Source organism: Dasypus novemcinctus, chromosome 15 (assembly GCF_030445035.2).
Source record: "Dasypus novemcinctus isolate mDasNov1 chromosome 15, mDasNov1.1.hap2, whole genome shotgun sequence".
NCBI lineage: Eukaryota > Metazoa > Chordata > Mammalia > Cingulata > Dasypodidae > Dasypus > Dasypus novemcinctus.
Window position 1 is genome coordinate 26,106,658 of NC_080687.1, and position 14,696 is coordinate 26,121,353.

Sequence of the window (14,696 nt, forward strand, 5' to 3'; positions counted from 1 at the left end):
AGGCAAAGGCAAAGGGTGAGGTTAGGCTTGAAGTAACCATAAACAAAGGAAAGGTTAGTGTAGAATTTACACTTAAATAATAGTTTCAGGCTAAATTCACCCAGCTATAATCTCAGTTATTGTCTTTCCACTGTTTTATAATATAAATGCATTTATAAATGATTTTAACTCTTAGTTACAGTTTTTATTAATTTTTTTAAAACCTATTAATTTTATAACACCTTTAAATACCTTTCATTCAACTTATATTAAATGAACTTAACTATTACTTAAATTTTTCCTTTAAAGTAAAAGAATAAATCTCTTGCAGTTAGGTTGAAATAAAAGGCTACTTTTCAGGATTTGATTTCTAGAACATAAAATGTTCTTTTAAAAGAGGTAAGACTCTTCTTCAAACATTGAGGATATGATGAGGTTAAAGCACAAGAAGCTATTGATAAAAGATTTTCTTTATATATTGATCTTACTCAATTTAATCATAAAAATTTCCCTTCCACAAACCTTCTACACTTTCAGTATTCATTCAGGTTCTGTCCCACACTCTACTCTTTCCAATAATCAATCATTTTATCTTAGGACAAAATCATTTCTGTTTCCTTAACAATAAAAACACACTCCATATATCCCACATACTAAGTTACCAGGCAAACTTCTTACAACATATAATTGCCATTAATACTAAACAAGTTTGTTAAAATAATGAACTTTTCTTCACTTTAAATACTTAGTAGCATGTAATACCAGAAACAGTTTTTTTTGGAAGCAAGTTGGCAGGGGAGATTGGCTGCCGAATAAGTTTGTTATAAAATTGCCTTTTATTATTATTATTATCAATTCAGTTTTGTTAAATAATGCCTTTCTGCAATTAGCCACTTAAATACCTTAAACAATGCTTTGTAAAACTTTTATATTTATACCCTTAAGACAAATTTTACCTTCACAGAACACATTCTCTTACTTAAGGTTACTACAATACCTTCTAAGAACCTGAGCAGAATGCAAACGTATTTTGGCTTTGACACCCTAAGGAGGGAACTTTACTGCATTTATTCTGATTTCTGCTTTTCATCCCCTTCACTTCCCCCCCTTCCTGGCAGTCGGGTGCACAACAAACAGGAATGCAGCTTATGAATAGAAGGGTGGACTCACTGGAAAGGGGCAAGCCGCTCCCCCCTTTCCAGCTTTCAGCCAAAATGGGCAGACAGAACCTACTCAAATTTGGCAACTCTCCCAGGGACCCAGCCACCCTGACTGGGACATCCCCAACAAACTTGGGTGCGTGGCGCGGACACAGATGGCCTCCAAGCCCCGGCAAAGGGCCAGACCAGAGACAAGACAGCAGAGCATGCACAAACATCTAGACTCCGCAAACATCCAGACTCCTCAGCTTTTGCCCCAGAATCATTTCACCCCCCTTGCCAATGGCAAGGGAGGGCTCCAGCTCAGCTGTAATTCCACTCTACATAAGGACACAACTCCAACACTAGCCTTGAGCTGACACAGACAGAAGCACAAAGGTCACTAATCTGACCCACAAGTTTATATATTTATTTTCACCATGGCTGCCCCCACAGCCATCACAAACCTCAGAACACTTAACATTTGGTATAAAGCAAATTCATTCACAAATTAGCACCATAACAAAAGATTTCAGCTAGACTTTTCCACTGTTTAAACTTTACACCCAGACCAAGCTCCACCAGAAAAGCCGATCCATTTTCCTGTAACCCAGTTTTGTTTCCCTTAATCTAGACCAATTTCCAGGACATTAGGACTTGAACCTATAAATAGCCCTTCCTATTAAAATCGAGACTCCACTCCTTTAGTGGATATAAGACCAGTACCAGATTCTAACATGCAGTTAGACAAACCCAAAACACCAGGGCTTTTCCCCGGTTTTCCTCCTTTTCCCAAGCCTAGAGAGAACGGCTTCCCCCCAGCCTTCTGGGGCTACTAGGGTTCTCTCGGGAGGTGATCAGCCTCCCCGTCCTAGCAATTAAAGCTAGGGCCTTCCAGACTGTGCTCACCCGGGGAGTCTTACCTTCTTCCATGTTCGGAGTTCTTTTTCGTTCCCAGAATCTTTCTCTTCAGACCTTCCATTGCCCTCGATTTTGTCGGGAAGATTCTGGTGGAGCCCACATCTTTTCTGGATTAAATTTAATCCAGGGGCGCCCAGATTTGGGGTTCACCCGAGTCCTCCCGGCTTCCTCGGGGATTTGGAAGGGGCAGCAAAATGCTACCGTCTCTGGCCTTCATTTATTGTCCCTTCGTGGTCGCCAAAAATGTTGTGGAATTTAAGAGAAGTTCAATTATTTGAGTACAGAGAGGCCAGGACTCAGTAATGATTTTGAGAAGGAAAAATGGTTTATTGACGGCCGGCCGGACTCGGGAGCTTTCAGTTTGAATCCCGAGCTCCGAACAAGATTTTCAAACGTCTTTTATACAGAGAGGAAAGGCCAAATGGTCCCTTTGTTTCAGTTCTCAATAGGCTTCAATTAGCATATATCTCTTCCACATCTTAGGTAAGCTTTTAGCAAGGACTCCAGACATTCTAGATAAGCCTTGGTTTTTGCATTTCCCCTAAATACTTAAAGTTTATAGCCCTTGCTTTGTTAAACATTTCCTGGGACTGGAGCCTGCTGTCACTGTCCCTAAGGGCAGGACTGCAGCCTCTTACCGTTCCACACCCACAAGTCAAACAACTTAGTTATTTCTGAAGAGACACAAGTCAAACAGCTTAGTTATTTCTGAAGAGACAAAGAGCCTTCCACCCATAGCCCACATCAATATCAGTGCAGTGATATTGATATTATTCATCTGTCTTATTCTCACAGCCATTGACAGATTTTAGTAATATGTGCTGTAACGTCAGGTGATGCTCTTCATAAAGTTTTTATGCTCAGTATGAAGAGCGTAAAGTTTTTATGAAGAGCATCACATATTATAACTGGGGAAGCGGACTTGGTTCAATGGATAGAGCGTCCGTCTACAACTTGGGAGGTCCATGGTTCAAACCCAGGGCCTCCTTGATCCATGTGGAGCTGGCCCACGTGCAGTACTGATGGGAGCAAGGAATGCCGTACCACGCAGGGGTGCCCCCCCCCATATGGGAGCCCCAGGAGTAAGGAGTGCGCCCCGTAAGGAGAGCCCCCCAGTGCAAAAGAAAGCCCAGCCTGCTCAGGAGTGGCACTGCACACACGGAGGGCTGACGCAGCAAGATGACACACAAAAAAGAGGCACAGATTCCCATGTTGCTGACAAGAATAAAAGCAGACACAAAAGAACACACAGTGAATGGACTCAGAGAGCAGACAACTGGGGCGGGGGATGGGGGGAGGGAGAGAAAATAAACATAAAATAAATAAATCTTTTAAAAAAAGTTAACTACCATTTTCATCTTGCAAATAAACTATTACACTATAAAATTATTAAAGACTGTCAGTTTTGAACTCATACTAACAGAATTATCAGCAGAAAATCTTTATTTCTCAGAGGCTAATGCTTAAGATTGTGGAAAAAATATAAATATAAGGAAAGTTACAAATATGAAATATATTTTTTCTATTTCTCAACCTGATATTATAGTATATTTTAATGTTTTACTTGGTCATGTAAAATCTTGAATCTTTTGTATCAGGTAATTTGCTGAAATTACTATTTCTGACATTTGCCCTGGTCTTTTAGCTTAAATTCTTCTCACACGAACTTCTGGTTAATGAAAGTTTACTCAATTTACAAATCCCAGCACTCATTAAACTTCCTTCATTGGACCTTCTTTGTAGAAACCATAATAAGTCTATTTGTCCTTTCCTTCCTTAGGTCTTAATCTATAGCCCTATTCCTATTTATCTCTACCTTATATTTACTTATAAAGATCACCTACTAAACTGTAGACAACATTTACTATACACATTTTGCTAGACACTTTTCATGGATTCTCATCTAATCTGCAGTATGATCCTTTGAGGTAGACAACATTATTCCCTCTATTTAACAAATAAAGAAACTGAAGCAAATAAAGGTGATTTTGCCAAGGTCACATGGCTAATAAGCGAAGATAGAGTCAAATAAGCAAAATAATACTCTTCTTTACATATTTATTTGTTTAAATATCTTTTTCCACAAACTTTCATTGTTCAGAAGGCAAAAAGTTTGTCTTTTCCTGTATTCCAAATCCTTAGCTCAAGTCTTTACATAAACTCTTGGTAGGCATTGTTGAATGACTGAATGGGAATACCTATTTGCAAATATGACAGCCAAATTTATATACATGAAGAACAAATCAATAATGGATCATTAAATAAAGAGGAAAGGGCATAGAGATTTTCTGAAGAAGTACAAATGAAAAGTAAGTGTAAAAACAATATAATAAAACAAAAAACATAACATAATAAATTAAAAATGAAAAAAACAACAGTGAATTACAATTTTTATTTATAAAGTAGAAGTCAGACTACACTTGGAGATTATCCTCTCAGAAATACTTGGCTTGGTAAACTATGATCGTACACACTAAGTTTAAGGACACAAATTCTAAAGCCAGACTAACTGGATTTACAGGCTTACTCAGCAACATGTTGTATGAACTTGAGCAAGTTATTTAACTTCTCTGGGCCTCAATTTCCTCATCTATAATATGGGGATGATAATAGTGCTTTCTTTACAGGGTAGTTCTGAAGATTAAGTGCATTATTTATAAACCTTTCATAATATTGACTGGCATAGAGTAAATATTAAAGGCTTGTTAAATAATTATTATGTTTTCAGGAAAGGCAAGATGGAATCTCATGTTTATTAAGTGCCAAATATATTCTATTTACATTGTATGTGCTTAACTTATATAATCTTCACAGCTGTGAGGTAGATATTGTAAGCCCCATTTTACAGATGATGAAACCCACTCAGTGAGAGGCCAATAATTTTCCCAGCATCTATGTACAGGGGTGGAGCTTATCTTATACACTCCAGATGCCTCATATGTTCACATGGTACCATATCCCAATTAGCTGTAAGCTTCTTGAAATTAGAAACCTGAAAATGTAGTTTTGACTCCCACACTACAAATCATATAGTGCAGCATAAACTGTAATTCTAATGATCATTGAAGAAATACAATTTGCTTTGAGATACTCCTCAAATAAGAGATTTTAAAGAAGCATAAAATGTGGCTCTGTACTTAAGAAACTTACAATGTATTTGGATAAACAAGATACTTTAGCATAAATATAATAATATAAATACATTTGAGATAAATGTCAATTGAATAAGAATAAGTACTTTTAGGAGTTCAGAAACAATCTCTTGCATGATTTTTAATAATTAATCGTTTCTCTGAAGGTAACTTACCTCAGTATCGTCTTCTTTCTGTCTCTGAGATGCTGCAATTCAGGGCATGGAATTTTTATTTTCAAGGATTTTTTCACTATTTTACAACATTTTTAATGTTTCTTTTCCTCAGAGAAAAAGTAGTATTTATAATATGGACTTAAATAAATCCATTTACATTTTACTTCTTTTAAAAAAAATTCAATACTTTGGACTCCAGTGAGATGTGTGGCATAAGACAGAAAGCAAAATTAGTAATTCCCTTTTGTCACCCAAATGTTATGGTATATGTTCAGTACTAAGCAATATATTATTTATAAGCAAAGAACAATAACTAGGAAGATGAGTGACACTGGATAATTAAAATTAATGAGCTCAATTTGAACAACTGCACTGATGGCAAAACTGAAAAAACACGACAAAAACAGTGCATAAGTCATGTCTGCCAAACAGGAACATGGAGAGAACCTTTCTGATATCAAAACATCAGGCTGTGAGAAGACCCCATTGATCATACAGCTTTACTCAGGATGGTTTTCTCTCAGGGAAATATCTTCAATGGTTGAAGATAATGAGGAATGTGTAGTATATTCTTTATAAAATTATTCCAATGGAATAACAAGCACATAACTTTAGAACCAAAGAGACATTATGGATTCTCATTTCACAGAAGAGAAATTTGAGACCTATAGAGGTACACTGACATTTTCAAAGGCAAAAAATTAAGTAATACCAGATTTGGGGATGAAACAAACAAAAAAACACCAAATATCTTAACTCTGGTAAAATATTCCTTTCATCAAGGCATCTTACTATTATCCAAGGCCTCTTCACATTCACCTCAACCCTACATTACAATTCAACCATAGGAGTTGAAGGATTTTAACAGTTCTTTCTTACAATCATAATTGGTTCAAAGCTAGTATTGGGGAAATAATTTTACAAGCACTTTCACTTTGAAAAGTTTTAGCAAATATATACACAGATGGAAATTTATGGGCAAAATATGGCTATCTTCTGGTTAACTACCCACTCCTATAGAGATGAAAAGCATGTATTTATCTAGATTCTGAACTGGTTCTGGCTCTGGTAAACACTTTGACAGGCATAGGTTTTTGTGTGTTTTTTAAAAATGAATTTTCTTCTCTATTTATCCATGTCTGCCTTCCTGGTCTACTGTGTCCCTATTTCTGTTTCTTGTGTTGCTATTGGGTTTTGCTCTCAGTTGCCTGAAAATGGTAGTATTAATTGAGGACTGAAGTACTGTCTCATGAGATAATGCTAGAAATTTAATGTGAAGTTGAGAGACTGACAGTCTCCTTTTCTAATGACTGGCACTATGATTTGAAATGATATGGTGTGGGTTTGTTATTTCAGAGATACAGGAGACAACACTGTCAACGGCATAGTCCTGCAGAAAGGTAAAAATGTACCTAATTTACTAGGTGATTTAGCTGAGGAGATTTCTAACCAGGGGGTTGAAAGTGTTACCTGGTTTCTCCTTCCTGCTTATTTTAAAATGTGAGAAGACAGGAATAAGTAAAGGAAGGCCTGTTAAACAAAAATAAATCATGACTTGCTGCTTTGGAAGATTCTCAACTTCTCCAGATGCCAAGTGGTGTTAAAAATAAAAAAAATTTAAAAAAGGCTTATGAGCAAATATCTACTCCAGGACACTATCAGGAACGCATGGTCTAAAGATGAAGACGGAGAACATTATTTTAAAATACTTTGGTGTTCGAGAGATCCCTTTAGTCAGACAAAAGGCATTCTAAGGAATTCAGGGCATGTCTGACAGATCCTCTCAAGCACACAATTGACTTCTAGGAAATTTAGGGGGGTTGTCCTTCATGTGGTTTAGCAGAAGCCTGAAGTAGAGAAGGACTCAATGCTTAGGCAATTTAAGTAAAATTTTGCATGATTCTTTGACTTGGGTCACAGCAAGGGTGTTAATCAATTTGTTAAACTTTGCAGATCCCTCATCAGCGCTGGAATTTCTTTCTTTCTCTCCTACAAACTCTCCCTCCAAGCAGAGAGAAGATAGAACCTGAAAGGAATTAGCCCCTCGGCTTGTTCCCATGCTATAAATACTCTCTGATATTTTTCTTGTTTTCCTTCCAGCAGATTCAGGGAAACTGAGGCACCTCCCCGTCCTTCAGGAGCCGGCACCTCAATACTTTATTTTTTCCAGTCTTCTCTATGCCTGAGTGTAGAGTGGATTCCTACCTTCCCAGATCTAATTTGCTTCCCTAGAAAACAAACACAGGCGCTCTATTTAAAGGTGTTATTGCCAATCTCCATGGAGAAATAGGTAGAGATAAATGAAAAATACCTAGGAGAGTTTAAAAAGTTAATAAATTTTGCATATTCAGAAGTCTACAGAGACTCTTTTCAGTGTGAGATATCCATAAACCCCTAAGCAGGACATTTTAAAGAATATTCTAAGACTTATAAAAACTTGTGGACAAGCCTGTGTTAAAGTTTACAAAGTCTACTTTTAGTTAATATTTGTTAGATTTTCTATAGGCAAATATTGCATTTGTTTATTTATTTTTATAACTTTATTTCAATGTCAAAAAATAAAATAACAGACAAAGGCTGCTTAACAAATTATGAGAACACTACATTAAAAAATCCTGTCCAGACACATTTTTCTTTTTTAATCCTAAAAACAAGCCCAGTAGTTTCTCCAGTGTTCTGAAACATGGATAAATGAGCATAGATTAGTTAAATAACATGACCAAGATCTCCTTGTCAATGAAGAAAATGAAAAAAAAGTTTGATCATATTCACATCTCGTAAAACTAAATTGGATATTATTTTTTTTACCTTTAGCATTGATATACTACCTTCTTTGCCTTTGCTATAAGAATATTACAATATTATTATTAATTCTAGTCCATAAGCTACATTAGTTGCATTTTCCTATATATCACCATATTCTTAACACCTTGTAATAGAGGAACATTCTTGTGTTTGTACAATTAACCACAAATCCCATCTATACACGATATTCTACAGCCCCTAGATTATCCTGTAGCTGTCTTTCAATTAACACTAACACCCTTAGACTATCCCTTTCAATCACAATCATATTTATAAATCAGCAGTATGGGTTATACACATTATAATGTATTACCATCAACTCTGCATTTATTTTTTAAGTTACAAAAAGTATGTGTATTTAACCTGGTTTTAAAGTACACATGTAGGGAAGCGGACTTGGCCCAGTGGTTAGGGCATCCGCCTACCACATGGGAGGTCCGCGGTTCATACCCCGGGCCTCCTTGACCCGTGTGGAGCTGGCCCATGAGCAGTGCTGATGTGTGCAAGGAGTGCCATGCCGTGCAGGGGTATTCCCCATGTAGGGGAGCCCCAGGCGCAAGGAGTGCACCCCATAAGGAGAACTGTCCAGCATGAAAGAAAGTACAGCCTGCCTGAGAATGGCACTGCACACAGGGAGAGCTGACAAGACAAGATGACGCAACAAAAAGAAACACAGATTCCCCGTGCTGCTGATAAGGATAGAAGCAGTCACAAAAGAACACACATCGAATGGACACAGAGAGCAGACAACTCGGGGGGTGGGGGAGTGGAGAGAGAGAAATAAATAAAAATAAATATTAAAGAAAAGTATATATGTGTGTGTGCACATGCACACCTCAGAAAAAGTCTACAAAGATCTATTCCAAAATGTCAAATATTTTCAGTTGTCGCACTACCTACAATTTTACTTTTATCTCTTTCTATGTTAGCCAAAATGCCTATAGTGCCTATAATAAGCACGTATTTTATAATGAGAAATATCAGTACTTTGCAAAGGTTAGAATTAGAGGCATGCCCATTTAGTAGAGAGACATCCTTGAAGTTATTCTACCATAACCCTTGTTTTTACTTCTATACACTTTGCTGGGTAGCACTTAGGATGAACGAAAATTCACCAGACCTGCTGAATTACCTTATTTTTAAGAAAAAAAAAATAAGGCCCTAAGACCCATATCCCTATAATATTAATTACTCTAATTTTCCAATACAGTTTCTAATATGTTTTCTAGAACTATTCCAAACTTAAACATTTTTTTACTGAAATACTTCTGCCTGAATTCTAAAGTTGTATTATAAGGATACCCATGCTTTCTTGAAAAACTCAGGAAGAGTGTCAAACATCACTATTAGTTTGAACTTTCCTTAGTATTCATTCTGATATTATTACCTTTTTTCCTACTTCCAGTTACATGACAGTTATACTGCCATTAGCCTTAGATGATCTAGATAAAAAGCAATGATTTGAGTCCTGATTGATGTGCATTTACATTTTAATTTTAATTTTATTTTTATTTTTTTACAATCTCTTTAGTTATTAATTTTTTAAATGTTACTTTAAAAAAAATATGAGGTTCCCATATACCCCACCCCCCTCACCCCACTCTTCCCACATCAACAACTCCCCCACCACAACTGCCGCACACTCATTGCACTTGGCAAACACACTCTGGCGCACCATCGTACCACGTGGATAACAGGCCACATAGTAGTTTACACTCTCCCCCAGTCCACCCATTGGGTTATGGCAGGATATATAATGTCCAGCATCTGTCCCTGCAACATCATTCAGGACAACTCCTAGTCCTGAAAATGCCCCCACATCACATCTCTTCTTCCCTCTCCCTGCCCCCAGCACCTACTGTGGCCACTTTCTCCACATCAATGCTATAATTTCTTGCATTACTAGTCACAATAGTTCAATAGTAGAATATCAGTAAGTCTACTCTGATCCATATTTTATTCCTCCCTCCTGTGGACTCTGGGATGGTGATGTTCACTCCACCTCTATATTAAGAGGGGGCTTAGATTCCACATGGATGATGGATGCAATTCTCCTGCTTGCAGTTGTAGACACTCTCAGTTCCCTGGTGTGGTGGTTGACCATCTTCACCTCCTTGTTAGCTGGCTGGAGTAAGTCCAATAAGCCAGAGGGTAGGAGTTGCAAGTCTGCTGAAGCTCAGGGCCCAGCTGGCACATGGACAGTCCAGAGATTCAAGTCTCCTGAATATACACCCACCTTAGGACCAACCACAGGTTCAGTAAAAGTGACAGAAGAAGCATGTATAGAAAGGTCATATCTGAGTCCAACTCCATCACATTCAGGAACACAAATTCCAAAGTAGGACCAACTGACATGGCACTGAATTCGAGAACCATTTGCCATAACCATAGAACCTGTGGGTCTCCATAGCCCTCAGGCGAACCAGTACCTAGGGGTTTGAGCTACTTTGGCTGTCTCTGGGGATCTGCTGAGGCGTGTGTAAGCACTTACCCCTCTGATGACCTCCAACTCTTTTTTGAAGACTCTTAGCCGTATAAACTCATTTGTCTTTGCCATTTCCCCCTTTTATTCAAAGTCAAAAAGCAGTTTTTAATACATAATCCTACATGTAGGCTGAGATATTCTGGTAGTCTGAGTTGACCCTTTTATTCAAGGTCTTTTTCTAGTTACATCACCAGGTGGTGTTTGGTAGTAATCCCTCAGCACCAGGGAGGCTCATCCCTGGGACTCATGTCCCATGCTGGGGGGAAGGTAATGCATTTACATGCTGAGTTTGGCTTAGAGAGTGGCCACATTTGAACAACATGGAGGCTCTCAGGAGGTAACTCTAAGGCATCCTGCAGCTCTAGTTCATATTTCAGACACACAGGCTCATAAGCATAGTCACCAGTATTAAGGGCTCATTACTGGACCATCCTTCTTTCTTGGTCTTTGCCTTTGCACTTGGGAGATTGTTGCTGTTCCATTGCGGAATGTGCTAGAGCTCCCCTGGCTAGGAACTCATCACTCCCTCAGTTGTCATTTGTAACTGTAATTACTATGAAAATACCCTACATATATCCAAACATTTTTATGTACTCTATATTACATGCCCTGGAGAACTCCCCCCAACCATGTGCCCCTAATCAATAACACCCCACACCAGTGTTCCTCCCCTGCCATAGTTGAACCTCTCTGTGGTCTAAAACTTCTTTAAAAAATGAAGCCTAATATATTGCCAAATTCAGTTAATAGGAAAATGAAATATAGTGATGGGTATAAAGATTAGAAATAGAATATATACTAATTCAGAAAAACTAAAAGAAAGTAAAAGTAAATTGGTGTATCAAAGAATGAAAAATATTATAAAGCATTATTTTTGACATTTTGCATTTCATCACTGCAATAGGTGTTGCCCTGTATGTACAGTGGTAATGCAATTTCTTTGATTTCTTCCTCAGTTTCTACATACTTTTTCTTTTTTTTTTCTAATTTTTAATTTTGTCTTTACAAAAGTTTTAGATAACAGTAATTCACAAATACAATATAGGGGACTCCCATATATCCAACATCAAACCCTCTTCCCCCTTCTCCAGCAATGATATTTTTACATGTTTATGTTATATTTGCTGCAGCTGTTGTATAGATATTGAAACATAGCTTTCAAACATGGTTCCATGTGGTTTATATTATGGTTTATATTATGGTTTATATTATAGACTGTACAATTTTCTAAATTTTAAGTTACCTTATGTTTTACATTATGGCTTACATTTTAACCCATAAAATTTTATACATTTTTGGTGTAATTTAACATGTCCTATACCCATCCATCACTGTACGATCCTGCGGAACACTTCCACTGCCCACCAGTTACCCTGGTTCCATCTATTCTATACCTTTCTCCCCCTCCACTCAGGGCCCTAGTGACAATCAATCTTCATTACTTGAAGGACCAGATTCATCGATACTCACAACAATGCCGAAGGCTTGACATACTAGACTAACCCTAACCTATTGGGAGCCACCAATTCTCTCAAGAGTCATAATTCCCTATGTTTGAGAACATCATGGGTCTCCACCCAATGACATAACACATTTTGACAAAATGAGCACTCACACCCTCCCTTGGGTCATCTGACCCATCTTCCCAACCCAAGCCCCCCTCAAGCCCAGAAAGCCCCATCCCAAGGTCTCCCTATGCCCCCATCTTATCCTTTCCCTGTACAATACTTACCTCTAGCTTATCATAGATTTCACCCATGTAGGCATCAGCTCACAACCTTCCTCTCACCCACAACTTCCTTTAAACCTATCATCCAGTCTTTAACTCTCTGAGACAGGTTGGTTTCCTTATTTCATAACAAAGAGGGCATTTAGTATTTGTCCTTCAGTGCCTGGCTTGCTTAACTCAACATGAGGTTCTCAAGATTCATCCATGTTATCACGTGTGTTTGTAGTGTATTCCTTCTTATAACTAAGTAGTATTCCATTTTATGTATATACCACATTTTATTTATCCATTCATCTGTTGACGGGCATTTGGGTTGATTCCAACTTTTGGCAATAGTGAATAATGCTGCTATGAACATTGGTGTGCATATATCAGTTTGTGTTCTTGTTTTCAGCTCTTCTGGGTATATACCCAGCAGTGGAATTGCTGGATCATATGGCAAATCTATAGCTAGTTTTTTGAGAAGCCACCAAACTGTCCCCCAGAATGGTTGGATCCTTCTGCATTCCCACCAGCAGTAGATGAGTGTTCCCATTTCTCCACAGCCTCTCCAACACTTGTAGTCTTCTGTTTTTTTGATAGCTGCCAGTCTCATGGGAGTAAGATGGTATCTTGTTGTAGATTTGATTTGCATTTCCCTAATAGCTAGTGGTTTTGAGCATCTTTTCATGTGCTTTTTAGCCATTTGTATTTCTTCTTTGGAGAAGCATCTGTTCAAATCTATTGCCCATTTTCAAAATGGGTTGTTTGTCTTTTTATTTTCAAGATATAGGAGTTCTTTATATATGCAGGATATTAGTCTCCTATCAGATATATGGTTACCACATATTTTCTCCCTTGGGTAGGCTATCTTTTCACTTTCTTGACAAACTCCTTAGAGGTACAAAAGGCTTTAATTTTGAGGAAGTCCCATTTATCTATTTGTTCTTTTGCTTCTCATGCTTTTGATGTGAAGTTCATGAACCCATTTCCTATTCAAGGTCCTGTAGATGCTTCCCTACCTTCCTTTCCAAGGTCTTTATGGTCTTGGCTCTTATATTTAGGTCTTTGATCCATCTTGAGTTGATTGTTGTAAAAGGTGTGAGATGGTAATACTCTTTCATTCTTTTCCATATGGATATCCAGTTCTCCAGGCACCATTTGTTGAAGAGGCCATTCTCTCCCAGTTGAGTGGGTTTGGTGGCCTTGTCAAATATCATATGACTGTATATATGAGGATCTATACTGGAATTCTCAATTCAGTTCCATTGGTCAGTGTGTCTATCCTTGTGCAAATACCATGCCATTTTCACTATGTAGCTTTGTAGTATATTTTGAAGTCAGGTAGTGTGATTCCTCCTATTTCATTTTTCTTTTTCAATATGTCTTTGGATATTTGGGGCCTCTTTCCTTTCCAAATAAATTTCATCTTTAGTTTTTCTAGTTCATTAAGAAACGCTGTGATTTTTTTTTTTGGAATTGCATTGAATCTGTAGATCAGTTTCGGTAGGATAGACCTCTTAATAATATTTAGTCTTTGTATCCATGAACAGGGAATATTCTTCTATTTATTTAGGTGTTCTTTGATTTCCTTGCTGTGTTGTGTAGTTTTCTGTGTATAAGTCTTTTACATATTTAGTTAAATTTGTTCCTAGGTATTCGATTTTTTTATTTACTGTTGTAAAGGGTATTTGTTTTTTTATTTCCTCCTCAGATTGCTCATTATTGGTGTACAGAAGTGCCACTGATTTTTGTGCATTGATCTTATAACCTGTAACTTTACCAAACTCATTTATAAGTTCTAGAACTTTGTTGTAGACATCTCAGGGCTTTCTATGTATAGGATCATGTTATCTGCACATAGGGAAATTTTGACTCCTTCCTTTCCAATTTGGATGTCTTTTATGTCTGGCTCTTGCCTCAGTGCTTGAGCAAGTACTTCTAACACAATGTTAAATAGAAGGGATGATAATGGGCATCCTTGTCTTGTTCCTGATCTTAGAGGGAAAGATTTTAGGATTTTACCATTGTAAATTATGTTAGCTGTGGGTTTTTCATATATCCTTCATCATGTACAGAAATTTTCCTTCTTTTCTGATCTTTTGCAATGTTTTTATCAAGAAAGTGTGCTGTATTTTGTCAAATGCTTTCTCTGCATCTACAGATATGATCATGTGATTTTTTTCCTTCAGTCTGTTTATGTGGTGTATTACATTAATTGATTTTTTTATGTTGAACCTTCCTTGCATATCAGGAATGAATCCCACGTGGTCATGGTGTATAATTTGTTTAATGTGTTGTTGAATATATTAACAGTTATTTTGTTAAGGATTTTCCCATCTAGGTTCATTA